This window comes from Erythranthe guttata, chromosome 12, assembly GCF_056151865.1.
Source record: "Erythranthe guttata isolate IM_541 chromosome 12, IM_541, whole genome shotgun sequence".
NCBI classification, from domain to species: domain Eukaryota; kingdom Viridiplantae; phylum Streptophyta; class Magnoliopsida; order Lamiales; family Phrymaceae; genus Erythranthe; species Erythranthe guttata.
In genome coordinates this window covers 9,021,080-9,037,206 of record NC_142544.1, presented here as the reverse complement: position 1 = coordinate 9,037,206, position 16,127 = coordinate 9,021,080, and the positions used below count along the sequence as shown (strand labels likewise).

Here is a 16,127-nt window from a genome sequence, read left to right as displayed (position 1 = left end):
CAGAAGCGGCGCAAGAAAAAAAGGTTTGAATCATTCAATATATATTATATATTAATACAATGTATCAATATCAACATATTGCAACGTAGTTGTGATTTTTAGTTCAAATTCGTTAATAGATTTTTCTCTCATTTTGACGACAAAGAACTGGCATCGATTGGCGATATGACAAACGAGAGTCTGAAGCCACTACATCTACAAATTATTTTTTCTTCGTGACTATGTATGTTTGTTTTATCATTCAGGTTTTGTTATGCATTCACATAGATATTTCAACTGATAAATATAGTGCATCACGTACCTTCAAAGTTATTTACGAGATATTAACTTATAAAAATGTTGACTTATTATGTGATATGTGCATCAACTTAATGCATGCGTTAATTAGTGCTAGGATTTAGTTAAATTAGTTGGTTAATGAGTGAGTGAATAGATCATGGTTATCGGATCGTAAATATATCTCGTATCGTTTTGCTCCACATCTCGTACCGTATCGTTTATCGTATCGTATCATAAGATATTTAACCAACTATTAAACTGGTATATATATATATATATATATATATATATATATATATATATATATATATATATATATATATATATATATATATATATATATATATATATATATATATATATATATATATATATATATATATATATATATATATACACACACACACATAAGAACCACCCAAAATATGCTGGAAAATGCAAGAACCACCCCAACAATGCTGAAATTTGTACAAGCAAGCCCCAATTAATGCTGAAAGTTGCAAAAACACCCCAACCAATGCTGAAAGTTGCAGAAACACCCCAACCAATGCTGAAAATAGCACAACACCCCCCAACTAATTTGAAATTTGAACCAATCACCACAAATCAACGAGCCCACCTCAAATTGAACAAACCCATGACAAAAAACGAACAAACCCAGCCCTGATTGAACGAAAATTTGAAGAAATAGGGTTGTAGATCGCAAGCCCGTTCCAATTGGTGTTGAATCTCAAACAAAACGAAAGAATCAATATAAATTAAATATTAGAGTTGAGATATTGTGAGGATTGTTGAAAAAATTGAAGAGAAGAGGGAAAATTAGGTTTGGGAATCTTGAGATGTTGAAGAGATTGCTCAAATTCGTTTTTTTTTTTTTTTGCAGCCGATTGAGTTTCCTTCTTTTTTTTTCTTTTTTCTTTTTTTTTTGGGTGGATAAATATCGTAAATATCGTATCGTATCGCGATACGGCGATACGATACGATATATCGCGATATTTTCCGATATTTATGAAAAATCGATACGAAGCCCGAGTTGTATCGTTTTAATTGAAACCGTACCGTATCGCGATATATATCGCGATATATCGCGAGATTAACTACCATGGAATAGATTTAATTGCATGATTTAGTGAGATACGGGTTTTCATTTTATAATGTTTTAAGTTTGGAATTTATAAATTAATGATTGTTTCTATATTGATTTCATTTTTTTAACAAACTTAACTCCATTTTTTTTTGCGAATGGTAATTATTGATTTATGAAATATCAATTATAAATTATATTAATTTTGATCATATTTTGTCTAATCAATATTCTCTTTCCTAATTTATCCATTATTTTCATTTTTTAATATATTATACACAACTGTAAATTCAATCAATATATTTAGTTCAATAAAAAAAATCACAAATCACAAATACAAATTTGTAATCAATTATACCGTATTTTGTATACTTCCTAATTTTCTTTTTCTTTTTTCTTTTTTTTGTTTTTTGTTTTTTGTTTGAGGTTGGTTAATCTTTGAAATTTTGAGTACGTAACCATAATAATGAAAAAATGAATGAGTATTCGAGGTCTAAAGAGTCAATGAGAGCAACATTTATATTGGTACACGTTTTTTGATTTGATTACACAAATTTAAGTTGTAATTAATAAATTGAATATAGTTTCCTAAAGTAAATATTGATTACATTTTTGCACTATTCGCCATCAGTATAAATTTCAGGTTTCACCATCTCGAAAAAAATTAATATCACTTTGCGCTCTCAAAATACAATAAATCTTTCACAATACACCCTAAGTTGAATATTTAAAACTTAATGAGGGTAATATCATTTTGTATTGGTTTTCTTTATTTCAAGTGTGCAAATAATAAATTAAATTATTATTTTCTTCAACCCCAATATAATTTCGAGCGTACAAAATACGAAAAAAAAAATCACAATGAATTACTGAAAAACTATATTTTCTTACAAAAAAATATTCTCACTAAATTATTTGATTGATGATTTTTTTAAAGTAATTAGTGAACATATTTGGTAGAAATATTTTGAAGAAAATATAATTTTCAAATAATTTGATACCTAATTGCTTAAATATATTTTTTGTGAAAAAAAAATTAATATGTTGATTTATTTGTGCACTTTATAGTTTCGAAAGGATTGATGAATAAAAAAAATAATTGGACATTAGGCATTCTATAAAATAACACTAAAAATATTAAATTACCTTCATGAGCTATAAAAATTCATTTGGGGTGCATTGTACATAATTCATTGTGTTTCGAGTGTGCAAAGTGCTATAAATGTTTTCGAGGATGCAAAGTATCAATTATTTATATTTCAAGGATGCAAACTGGGATTAAGCCCATTAAATTGCTACTAAATATGTTTAACACAATTTATTTTCTTAACTTTTCTCCACTGTCAGATATTCATATTTTTGGCAATAAAAAAATATATTAACAACTATGGAATAGATTAACGTTATGTTGAATTTTATTTCATTTTCATACGTGATTAAAAATTATTTTTACTTCAATAGGAACTAACTTCGATTACATTTCTGTAGATAATTCAACAAAATATGTATATAATTCCTTATAAATTTTTAATATGAGATATTATTTTTTTAAATATATATTAAGTTGTTAGCTATATCCATATTTTAATAAACGTCGAGTACACGTCTATAAAGAACGGCACCTTATATATATGCGGAACTATATATTGATAAGTGTTCATTTTGAATGATTTTCACTTATCAATTCTTCAAGTTTTGGTCTTCGTTCGTACGAGTTTTCGGCTTTATTTGTATATTTTATGCGTTTCTTGTTTTATTTCTTTTTTCAGGTTTTGTTAGCTATTTTTGCCGATTCGAAACGATTTTGAAAGCGAAGCCGAGAATCAAGCAAACAAGAGCAAAAATTGCAATCAAGTGGATGGTGGCAGCGTTCGGTATTTTATGCATAACTTCTTCATACGACCTCCGATTGAGCTGATTCAAATGGATTTAGAAAGCCAACTGCAAGGGCTACAACTTTTGTGAAATGCAAAATTGTCAAATTCGGGCTACAAAAGGGTCAAAACAGAGTTTGAAGTTATTGCAGCGACCATATCGCGATATTACCTTCCATATCGCGATATGGGAGAAAACGAAACAGAGAGCTTGCATTTTTGCCATATCGCGCGATATGCCCTTCCATATCGCGATATGGGAGAAAACGAAACAGAGAGCTTGCAATTTTACCATATCGCCCGATATTGATGCCCATATCGCGATATGGCCCTGGGATGCGTAAAAAATATCTAAAAAGGCAAAACTTCCTCAAGAAGCTTTGCCTTACTATAAATAGAAGCAAGCCTCATTCTTCGACTGGATCTTCAATACGCTTCGACTTCTTCTTCGGTTTTTCTCTTCGGTTCTCGCCAGTTCTTCGCGGGAAGCTTCGACGAGGGTTTCGACTCGGGTTTTTCATAAGCTTTTTCTTTACGTTTAGTTTATGATTTCTCGTGTTCTTCATTTTGATGCTATGTTTGTAATGAACTAAGCATTTTCTTTTAGGGAAATGAAACCTTGTATATATTGATTTTGATTTCCAGATCTGTGATCTATTTGTCGTTCTTTGATTCTGTTTATGTTTTCCTGTATTAAATGCTTTCGATTGTTTGGCCAACAGTTGAATTGATTGTAAATGGGAATGAACTCGAGAGAGGATTTCTCGTTTGATTTTAGAAAAATATAGCTCGGGTTGTGGAAACGGAGACGTGATGCACCTCGGGTAGCCCTTAAGGACTTGACCTAAATGCTCTCTTAATATCAGGTTCTGAACGGAGACGTCGGACCTGTGGGTAGACTCTAACTACACTGGAGACGGGGGTTAGGGTACTTTAGTGTCTGGGTTAGCGAACATAGAATTGACAATAGATTTCGATTTGTAGATCTTTATCGATAGTACACTGGTGGATTTTATCCTAGAAGCCATCACACGTCGGAATTCCTCGCTTTTATTGGCGGACCGTTGCTTTTATTATTGTTTCTTTCTTTTTAGCTTCATCCCCCACCCTTTCGATCGTCTAGATAAAGTTTAGGATAGTATAATTACGGTACTTGGTAAATTTAGGAACTTAATTCCCTGTGGATCGATATCTGGAATTCACTATTCTACAAAACGCGATACTGTACACTTGCGGTTTTTCATACGTAGGTTTTACGCGTATCATATATCCATATTGTAATTATTGTTATCATTTTCTTTTAGAATAGGCGATATTTGTTTCTATTAAATGTTTGACAATAACGTCGAGTACATGTCTACAAATTTTATAAACTTCAGAAAATAAAAAGTATATTCTTTTAATTCTGAAAAAAAAAAGACGAAATTTCTAAGAGCATCTTCAACCATAATATTACTCTTGGGACGGCTCCTTCAACTTACAAACATGCATTACAAATGGATTTTTTATAGGGTAAAGACTCTATAATGGTGAGTGAGGCGTTTTTAATGATTTTATATTAATTTATATTGTAGGGTTATTTATTTATGTGGTAGTTTATGAAAGTATTATTTATGTATGATTTTAGCATATGTATAATAATTCGAGTTAAATTTATTTCATACTTATAATCTTTAAAAGTAAAATAGATTGAAATAATGATAAACATTAAATAGGTCTTATGAATTTTAGTAATTTCAAATGTTTATACTTATATCAAGCATTGTAATTTAAACCTTTTATGTCTTATGCAAATTTCTCTTTTGGCAATGCAAGATGCATCGTAAACATGCAATTTTGTATAAGTTTCCTACTCTATTATTATATAATTTTTTTTTGGTTATGAAAAATCAATTATTGTATTGTTTTGGACTTGATTTCAAGAAATAATATATTTTTCTTCAATTATTATTTAAATATATTATTGTATTTATTTGTTCCATATTTGTATTTGTTAATGATTAACTAATAATCTAATATCAACACTTATCAAATTTCTTTAATCTCATTATGGTAATGATTAAAGACTAAATTAAATTTATATTTGTAAATGAATCTGTAATGATTTCTTTCCATAAAAGCTAAAATATTTCATAAATATATGTAATTTTATACTGTAAAGCATACATCTCACACGTTAATACAATTATGATTTATATTTAAAAAATGTGAATTTTTGCCTTTAAATTGTTGTTCATGCAAATCAATGTAGGAATATATAAAAATTTTAATTTCCAGAGATTCAAATTTAAGTTTGTTATCATATACAAATTTAACCTGAGATATATTTTGCTTCACATCACAATATATTTTTGTATTGAACTGTGTCAATTTTATGGTGATTTTAATATTTTTTTTGACAATTGACAATGTTTATTTGCATTTATATTATTTAAAAATTATTTTATATCAACCGTTGTGAAATTCCACTAAGCCTATTTAAATTATATTCAACCCATAATTATTCTGTTGTCATCAAATCATAAATGTCGGATTTGGTTATCATTTTTGGTTTGGCTAAAAGCTTAACGATCGAATGTATATTAAATGATGATTTTCTTATCAACATGTAATTTACTTAATTATCATGTACACCTCAAGTATAAAACTCTTATCCCTCAATCACGATTAATGCATGTGCATTGCATGTACATTGAGGTTAGTTTTAATGCATGTGCATTGCATGTATGGTGAGGTTAGTTGTAATGCATGTGCATCGAATGAGTATCGGTATGAGTATCAATACAACTATCAGTATTAGTATAAATATTAGTATCATTATCAGTATCAATATCAATATGAGTATATGTATCAGTATTTGCATTAGTATTATTAATATTATTAGTAGTAGCTAGGAGTAGTATTAGTATTATTATTAGTATTATTATTAGTAAAGTATTAGTATTAGTATTATTATTGGTATTGATATTGGTATTGGTATTGGTATTGGTATTGATATTAATATTGGTATTGGTATTGGTATTGGTATTGGTATTGGTATTGGTATTAGTATTGGTATTGATATATGTATTGGTATTAGTATTCGTATTGGTATTGGCATTAGTATTGGCATTAGTATTAGCATTAGTATTAGCATTAGTAATTATTATTATTATTAGGGTAAATTACAAACACCCCCCTGAGGTATGGTCAAATTACAAAAACACCCCTCTTGTTTGGATAATTACAACCACCCCCTCAACTCATCAAATTTAGTGGAATCTTCGAGATTATATGGAATATTATCACTTTTGTACCCGTTTTATCCCGTTTAAACTCTACATTATGAAGCAAGATGATCATAATATGTTATTTTTAGCTTGTATATATTAGTTTGTGGTGCATCGGAAACTGTATTTTTTACATAAAAAGAGTACAAACTAGAGCACATTTCACGGAATCTAGATGACTATGTTGAATTTGGCACTATAAAGGTGGAGGTCTAAGAAAAAATCATAGTTGAGGGGGTAGATGTAATTATCCAAACAAGAGGGGGGGGGGGGGGTTGTAATTTGACCATACCTCAGGGGGGTGTTTGTAATTTACCCTTATTATTAATTAGTATTAGTATTTATCAGTAATTAGTTTGAGTATTAGTTGTTAGTATTAATATTAGTATTAGTATTAGTATTAGTATTAGTATTAGTATTGATATTAGTATTAATATTAGTATTAGTATGTGTACGTGTATTAGTATTGGTATTAGTATATGTATTAGTATTAGTATTAGTATTAGTATTAATAATGTGTTAATATTAGTATTAATATTAGTATTGGCATTAGCATTAGTATTAGTATTAATATGTGTTGTTAAACACTAATATGATAATTAAATTTCTATGAAGGATCCGAGTATATTGGATGAGATAGTTATAGCATTTGGGTCAGATAATGTATCTTATTTTTTATATCACAATTTTTGTATTTTATATTTTATTTATTTATTTATTTTGTTTATATCGTCACTGAAATTATATCAAACTGCCATTGTTTAAAAAAAAAATTAGATTATATCATATCGAATTCATATATCAACTATTCAAAGTTTTTGTTCGATAATTTTATCTAAATTATATTTACATTTTTTATATTACCTTATGCATCGCATTAACATCCTCTTTTCTTTCATAAATGTGCTTGATTTATCTCATCGTTGTGTTTTAGTCATTAAAAAATTGTACTTAGAATTGATGACCGTGCATCGCACGGGTGAGTTACTAGTATATATAAAGGTATAATAATTTTTAAATATATAAAAAAATCGGAAAAAATTGGAATTATTCGGAAATTTTCGGAATTATTCGGAATTATTTTTGGATCGGAATTCGGAAATTCCGAAAATTTAATATCAAATTCCGATTCCGATCCGTTTTTTTCGGAAAATTCGGAAATCGGAATTTTGGAAATCGGATTACAAAAAATAGTTCCATAATCGGAAATATTCGGATCGGAATCGGCGGAAATCGGAAATTTCGTTCCGATTTCCACCCCTATTACGTACATGTATGCATACATATATGCATATGCTATATAAGCTATGTTACTCTAGACTATAGGTATATGTATTTATATATGTGTGTGTTCGGTTTATGTGAGTAAGAGAGAGATTAGTGATTTTTTTATTAGAAAATAAAATTAGAAAAGATGCATGCTTGTACACTTGGCAAAGAGTGAGGATTTACACTAATCCTACACTCAAGCATGCTAAGTAATCTCAAGAGACACTCTCATGTCTTCTTCTCTCTCCACCTATATCCCCACTTGTCTCTCCTTCACCATCACCACCGAAGCACCACCTCCTCCATCGGCCACCACCTCAAATTTCTTCAAGAAAAAAATATAGAAATCAAAATGCAAATCCCCTATATAAGCTTCACCCTTGAATATGCCAAGAATACCATCAAAAACACTTGCCCTCTTACGGAAGATCTAAACTCCTCTCAACTTGATATCAAAGCTCTTACCTTCTCCATTCAACTAACTTGGTTCAATCTTGGAGCCACTTCTTGAAGGAGGTAACATTGTATCTTCTTTTTCTTCATTTCTCTTCATCCTCCTTTTCTTCCTCTAAAAAAAAACCCTCTTTTCTTTTGAAGGTTTTTCTTTCTTCGGCCAACACTCTTTGATAGGTAAGAAATCTCGAATTTCATGCTGCAATTAAAGAGTATCATAGTATGGAAAAGAATTTTCAAAACTACTTAAAAGATTTCCTCACTTTTTTCGAAAAATTAGGGCTTTTTGTGTAAAATTCGAAATCTTGTGCTAATCTTGGTATTTGTGTTCTTGCATGTCTAATCCATGTTATAATCTGTGAATCTAAGCATTTTGTGTTTAAAGATTCAATATTTCTAATTTTTGGGAATTTTGGAAAAAGAAAATGAATTTTCAAGATTTTTTTGGGTTGCATGTGTAGATCTATGAATCTTTAGGACTAATCTGCAATTTCTTGAAGTTTCAGCATGAAAAATGTTTTCATCTTTAAAATCTCAGTAGAAGTAAGTGATTTTTTGTTAGTTTCTATTTGGCCATAGATTGGGATTAATAATTGTTGGAAAAATCACTTTTTGGCTTCAACACTACTTGCCGAGCATTTTAATTTTTATAAATCCAATTTTTGAGGAAACTGCAAAATTCTTTTGCATCTGTTCATTTAGTAAGTTAGGTAACCTATAATTAAATTTAAGAATTATTAGATATCATTTTCTATTATTTCAAAATATTGGTTGTGCATGTGTAATAAATGGAACTTTTGTGTTTTAATCATTATGCCTTGTGTATTAATGGTGAGAATGTGAATTGATGGTTAAAAATCTGCAGCTGAACTATGTTAAGGGGCTGTAAGAATTTTTAATACACTTAATGAATAAAAGTGAGAGAAATTCCATTAATGGAAAGATAAAAATGTTGGTGCTTTAAGGGCATGGTTTGATAATTGAATGCTAATTAAAGTGTGTTTTGGGGCTTCATGTTATGGGTATATGTGTGTGCCGTGTGTGTGTGTGTGCTGTTGTGTGTGTGTAATTTATGATACATAAATATATAATATGATGCTATAATAATTTTGTGAATTATGTGCTATACTTATGTGGTTATATATATATATATATATATATATATATATATATATATATATATATATATATATATATATATATATGTGTGTGTGTGTGTGTGTGTTTGCCGTGTGTATATGTATATTATGTGGATAACTGGATTTTGTTTGTATGCTCGTTGATTGATATTTGTGATGTCGTTAAGTGGTCATTTTTGTATTAGAGTCTCATTCGTCTCATGGTCTTGCATAAAAAGAGATTTCATTTTTTTACGAAATGAAAGGTTAATGGAATGCTTGGGTTGGATAAGTCAGGATACGGGGGGCCGGTATTCCAACCATAGTGACTATAGATAAAGGGGTGGTTTGATTCCACCAAAAGAACGGGCTCAGAATAATATGCTTATCATCCAACTAAAGAAGTTAATTTTTCACAGATCCGAACAACAGAAAATGTTTTCATTCATGCATTTGCACAAAAAAGGTAATTTGGTAATTTTCCATATTTGAGTCGATTTACATGCTTAAATGAAGTTAAGTGTTTGTGTGTGTGTTTGATCGTTTGCCGACCAATGGTAAAGTGTGATGCTTAAGTGTATATATTAATATAAGTACGTAAAACCATATTTTAAAACCTCGTTATCCATTCGGATTTTTTACTGGGCTTAATAACTCATATAGATACTTCTTTGATTGCAGGTAGTAGTAGTAATCCCTCGCCGGAATGGACCGAGTAGTGGATCAGAGTCTTGACCGGAGCTTTTGGATGGTCGTACGAGGGGTCTATAAATTATGCTTGTTTTATTTTGGTGATGTAAACTAAAAACAATTTCCGTATTTCCGTTTCCCTTAATCTCTAATATTTCCTCGTTAGGGGAATTAAACTCTTATCCTAGTACGGGCCTTATTTTGATAGTAATATAGTTGGTCCGCTTATTTTGATAATTGCATTTCTTACCCGAAAATCCCTATTCACCAAACACCTTTAAACTCTGATTTCTTCTCGAACCCAAATTAGAACCTATAGTTAGATAAACGTAGCACTCGAATAATAATCTCCCTTTCCAAAGTTACTTCGAAACGAAAAATTTAAACGACCAAAATCACCCTAAGAAGTTTTCGAAATTCTCAAGGTTTCCAAAAGTTTTCAAATAACCCAAAAAGAGATTTTTAGAAATTACATTTTGGTCATACTCAAAAGTTTTAAAAAAATTACAAAGAGATCCCTTTTGCTTCCGCTATCTAAATAAAGTTTTCCGATAAACCGGTTCGATTTATCGCCCGACCCGAGGGGGGTGCTGCACTAAATCATCTGATTTTTGCGGCACTAGAAAGCTAATTTCAAGGGCTACAATTCTTATTTACGCAACATTCCTAAATTCGGAGTCCAACATGTAGGAAATCGAAGAACAAGTCCTATAGGGGAAAATGGCGGAAATTGATTCCTATTAGGTTTCCACTACTTCCTTATCAAGAAAAGCCTATAAAAACAACAAGTCTCTACACCATAAGCACGAAAAATATACACCACAAAACGCGAGGAACGAAGATCAACGAAGACTCAAGCATAGTGTTTCTTATTTAATTTATTTATTTTATTTTCTTTATCATAAGAATCACGAGTAGCTACGTTTATATTTGTAGGATTTTATTTAGAACCCTATGTGGGATTTATGAACCCAAATTCTATGATTTTATGCAAATTTTAATTCCAGATTATTTCTCCTACTTGTTTTATTAAGTGCATGAATTTGATCACCTTATGTGCTTTTATGTTATTGTTAATCGCATGAATCGGAAGATCGGGTTAGTAATTAGAACTGTGGTAGAAGAGCCTTTGTGGTATTAACATAGGAATATAGTTAATCTCTTAGGTAGCCATTATTGAGATTTGTGCTTAATGTTGTATTCTTGAATTAATTGCATAGAAATATAGTAATTGAATCTAGAGTATTAGAATCGTAATACACGCGGAAGCGGGTTATGATTGATTTAGCATCTCAAGTTAATAATCCGGATTAATTTCTTGCATAATTGAAGGACTTGGGGGAGTAATAATCACATAGGGGGAAGAATAAAATCCTAGGCTTGTTTACTCTGATTAAACCTTCGTTTTTAATTGCTTTCGCGCTCTTCTCTTTTTAATTTGCTTTTTAATTTATTTTAATTTAGTTATTCTCTCTAAAGTCGACTGTGTAGGGTGGGCTTGATAATAATTGGTAGAATTTAGCGTCTAGGATAAAATAATTAAATATTCCATGTGGGTTCGATATCCGGATTTTTAGTCCACTATATTACTTGTACGATACGTGCACTTGCGTGTATGTATTACAACCAACACTTAGTACCCTGGGTACGGGTAACTAGGGTTTTGCCAATATTCCTGGTGTTGAACACGGACGGAGCTTTGACATCGTACCAATCCTTCTTGGAAAATGGATCAACAGCCTTCTTCTTCCCACCCTTCTTTCCCTTGGAAATCCTCTTGTTCTTTCCGACGGCCATAGCTGCTGGTGCTTAGACGATGGAGTGGCAGTCAGTAGGGAGTGAAGAAATTAATCGTAATACATGATTATTTATTAGAAAAATAATAATGCTTATATTTGAGTGTAATTTAGCTAATTTTCCTTAGTTAATAATTAAATTAAGAAAAAAATACATGCAATTTATTCTTTCAGAGAAGTAAAGGTGGTGGAATAACCATCTCTGCTCTCTCTGCTTCAAATCAGCGCCTCTTCTTTTTTCTTTTCTTTATTATTAAGCCATGTTTCCTTCAAATTAGCGCCTCGTACGCTAATTTGACCTTCGCCTCTCGCAACAAGCTAAGTCAGTCTCACTCGAAAGTGCACAAGAGTGGGTGAAAGTGTTTGTGAAAAAACACGTGTTTGGAGAATGTTAAGAAATTCTCTCAACCTTTAGACACTTTGATTAATGAATTATTGGATGATTACAAATGAATGATTCTACCCCTATTTATATTACTCCACCTCCTCAATAGGTGGTGGTGATCATCTAGTTATAAATGCTACGATTAAGTCCTACGATCTCCTACCAAATATATACAATGAAGATACTCTAAGGATCTCTACATTAATGGGAGGATTCTAAAAGATCTTCTAGAATCATCTTGGGCTTGTTTGAGCTCCTTTGGTCTTGGGCGCGCTTGATGGATAGATGGCAACCCCTTGGTTCCAAGGTAAAATAGGCAGCCTTTGACAAAATGGTGACATGATGCTTTTAGAAGAAGAGCACGGTAGATTGCTTTTTATGCTTCCATTTATTAAAGGATGTGGTATTTGATGTTTCGGACGAACTTTTTTATTGCTCGAATAAGCGCATTGTTTTTCTACATATTTTATTTATTTATTTTTAAATACTTATAATTTTATTAAAAAATATTAGATAGATTACATTGCCCGCCTTTAGTATATGTAATTGAAAAAATATTTGAAAAGTAATGTTAGAGGATAAAATTTTGATTGAAAATCCAATTTACAAAGATCATTAGGTAATTTTTCTAGAGATTTTTGTGCATAAGTCTCTGACCAACCATCTTTATTAGTCGAGGTTGATGGGCTATATCTCTTTCGCCAATAAGTTCATCCCTTTAATATTTGTTATAAATAAGGGAAAATTGGCTAGACATCCCTTATTTTAGACTTATATAGGTAGAGATCCAAGTAAATAGATGAATATAGGTGTAAGTCCCTTGATCAATAAAATTAATATGAATTAAATTAAATTATTATATATAAACATAACTACACTTAATTAATATTTATATGAAAACACTATGTCATTATTCTCTCTCCTTTTCTCAGGTCTCTCTCCTCTGTCATCTCTCCTCTCTCACAGCTCTTTCTCTCTCCCTTGTCTCACGCATTTCTCTCTCTCACACCCTGACCCCCTCTCTCTCTCTCTCTCTCTATCTCTCTCTCAATGTTTTTTTTTTAATTTGTAATGTACTTCACTATATTTGCATTTTTTAAATTGATTTGATTCAACGAACAACAAACATCAAACATCAAACATTTAACAACAAAAGGAATTTAAAAACGCATATTTAACTTCAGAAAATTATTGTAATATAGTATTTACTTGTTATATATTTTTTGTATAATTTCACTACACACATTTATTTGCACATTTTGTTGATAATATTTTAAGGGTCAATTTACTATAGGTCCCTCTATATTTTAATTTATGTATATGGATCCAAGTCAAAATTTCCATTTTTAATAAATTAATAATATTTATTGTGGCAAAAATACCCTTAGTCAAATTAAACCAAATCCCCCAAAAACATCTCTATCAAAACAAATTACTAAACATCTCTCTTCCAAAATATTAACAAAAAAATTAAATTAATTCGTTAAAAAATACTATTTATTGTACAAACTCATACTCTAAAAATGCCACCGCCACCGCGCCACCGCCTATGACTTCGTGAACAGCAAAAGCAAACTGACGCCTATGACTGGAAATAACTGAAAATTAGAATTTGTATGATTGAATTGCAAACAACAAAATACCTATGATTTCATCAAATGCAAATAGCAAACTAAAAAATAATCCATAAATTACATAATTGAGTTGCAAAAAAAAAAACTACATATGACGTCGCCAAATGCAAACAACAAACTGAAGAAAAAATTCACATCGAGAAAACCATATATAACATGAAATTGCAAAATGCAAAATGAAAACAACTAAAGAAAAAAAAAATATAACAAGTAAATACCATATTACAACAATTTTGTAACATTGAATGTGTTTTTAAATTATTTTTTGTTGTTTGACGTTTATTGTTTGTTGAACTAAATCAATTAGAAAAATGCACAAAAAAATTATAAAGTACAATAAAAAAATAAAAAAAAGAAAGAGTGTGGGAGAGAGAGAACCAAATTAATTAGTTATATGCAGAAATAAATTATGAAGTACAATAAAAAATTAAAAAAACCGAAAGAGTATGGGAGAGAGATATACATGTGTGCGTGTGTGTTTGTGTGTGTGTGTGTGTGACAGTGTGAGTGAGAGAGAGATATGTGAGATTTGATACATAATTTTTCAAAATAGTTTTTTCATATAAATATTAATTAAGGGTATTTATGTGTATATAATAATATTTAAACTTAATTAATATTAATTTTATTGGTCAAAGGACACCTATATTCATCTTATGATTTGGATCTCCATCTATATTCAGTTATTTTATATAAAATGCTTTTTACGATTTGAAAATTGCTATATACGGTTCATAATAAAAAATATTTTATCTCTCTAAAACCCCAAAATCCCCCAAAACAACCCCAAAACCCCCCAAACTGCAAATAGCAAAAAAAATTAAAAATTTTCGAAAATTCGAAATCAAGCTTGAAGAAGGGTTGTGCTTCGATTTTATGAGGCAATTTCGACTCTTTAATGTGTAATATGCATTGGGTAGGTCGATTACGGAACCAATTTCATGTTAAAAAGCCCTACAAATCGATTTGTAGGGCTTTTTTTTTTTCACAAAACATGTTGGGCGTTCAATTAAAAAGAATAAAAAAATTAGCACTTAACGCCCAACTCAGGCGCCCAATTGCAGCTTGCACGCCCAACTTGGGCGTGCACTGCATGAATGGGCGCCCAAGTTGGGCTTTTACGCGTTTTGCCCAGTTTTTCGATCGGAATTTTTTTTTTTTTTTTTTGCTATTTGCAGTTTAGAGGGTTCTTGGGTTTTTTTTGGGAGGTTTTGGTGTATTAGAGAGATAAAGTGTTTTTTGTTATGAACTGTAAATAGCAATTTTCAAATCGTAAAAAGCGAGTTCCTATTTTATTCACTAATTTTTATTTTATCCAAGTTGTAACAACAAAATGCAAATTGTATGCAAAAACAAAATGCAAAATACAATTTGCAACAACAAGTTACAAACCACAACATCAAAGTGAAATATACAAAGTAAATGATAAATAAACTGCAATTTGCAATAATAAAATAATATTATAAAAAGAAAAATTATATAAAGAAAGAGAAAGTGTGAGAGGTAGCGGGAGCCAGGGAGGGGTAGAGAAGAGAGAGGAAGAGGTGTGAGATAAGAAATAAGAGAGAGAGAGTGTGATATGTGAGATTTGTTTCTTTCATATTCTAAAATTAACTATATATATATATATATATATATATATATATATATATATATATATATATATATATATTTTAGGGGTATTTTTTGACACAATATGAGTAATAGTTTAATAAAAATTAGGATTTATGACTTGGATTTATACGAATAAAATCTACTATAGGAGGACCTATAGCAAATTGTCACTATAAATAAAGGAAAAATTAATGTATATGACAAAATTACCCCAACCATTTACACTCAATTCTTAATTGTAACCCCAATTTAATCAATTTTGACCACAAAAATCCAATTTTTTTTTTTAGAAATTATTTTTTTGCCGCCAGTCCAGCGTTGAATTTTCGATTTCTTTTTTCTTTTTTTCTGGTATATTTTTTCCGCCGCCAGTTTCCGGCGTTGACTTTTTTAAGTGATTTTTTTTCGAAATTTTTTACCCCTTTTTTTCGCCCGTAGCTAAAAGCTGACCGTGATTGTATTGTCATTAACAGTAATTAAATTGTCACTGATAGTACATTAACGTAATTGTACTGTCGTTGACAATACATTTATGCAATTGTACTGTCGTTGACAGTACAATTACAGTCAACGACAATATTATTATTTTTTTGGCTTTTACTTCTTTTTTTTTCAATTTTGTTTGATTTGTTGACAAGTCAACGTATTTATATTACTGTCGT

At 30.2% G+C, this 16,127-nt stretch overlaps 1 long non-coding RNA gene across 1 annotated transcript; it reads left to right on the top strand.

Annotated features, from left to right (window-relative positions):
- The first annotated feature begins 7,884 nt into the window (after positions 1 to 7,884).
- Positions 7,885 to 10,503, top strand: LOC148766404 (uncharacterized). The gene is made up of 3 exons (XR_016034876.1): positions 7,885 to 8,291; positions 8,373 to 8,405; positions 10,028 to 10,503. It is a non-coding gene; the product is annotated as an uncharacterized LOC148766404 (long non-coding RNA).
- Positions 10,504 to 16,127: the final 5,624 nt, after the last annotated feature.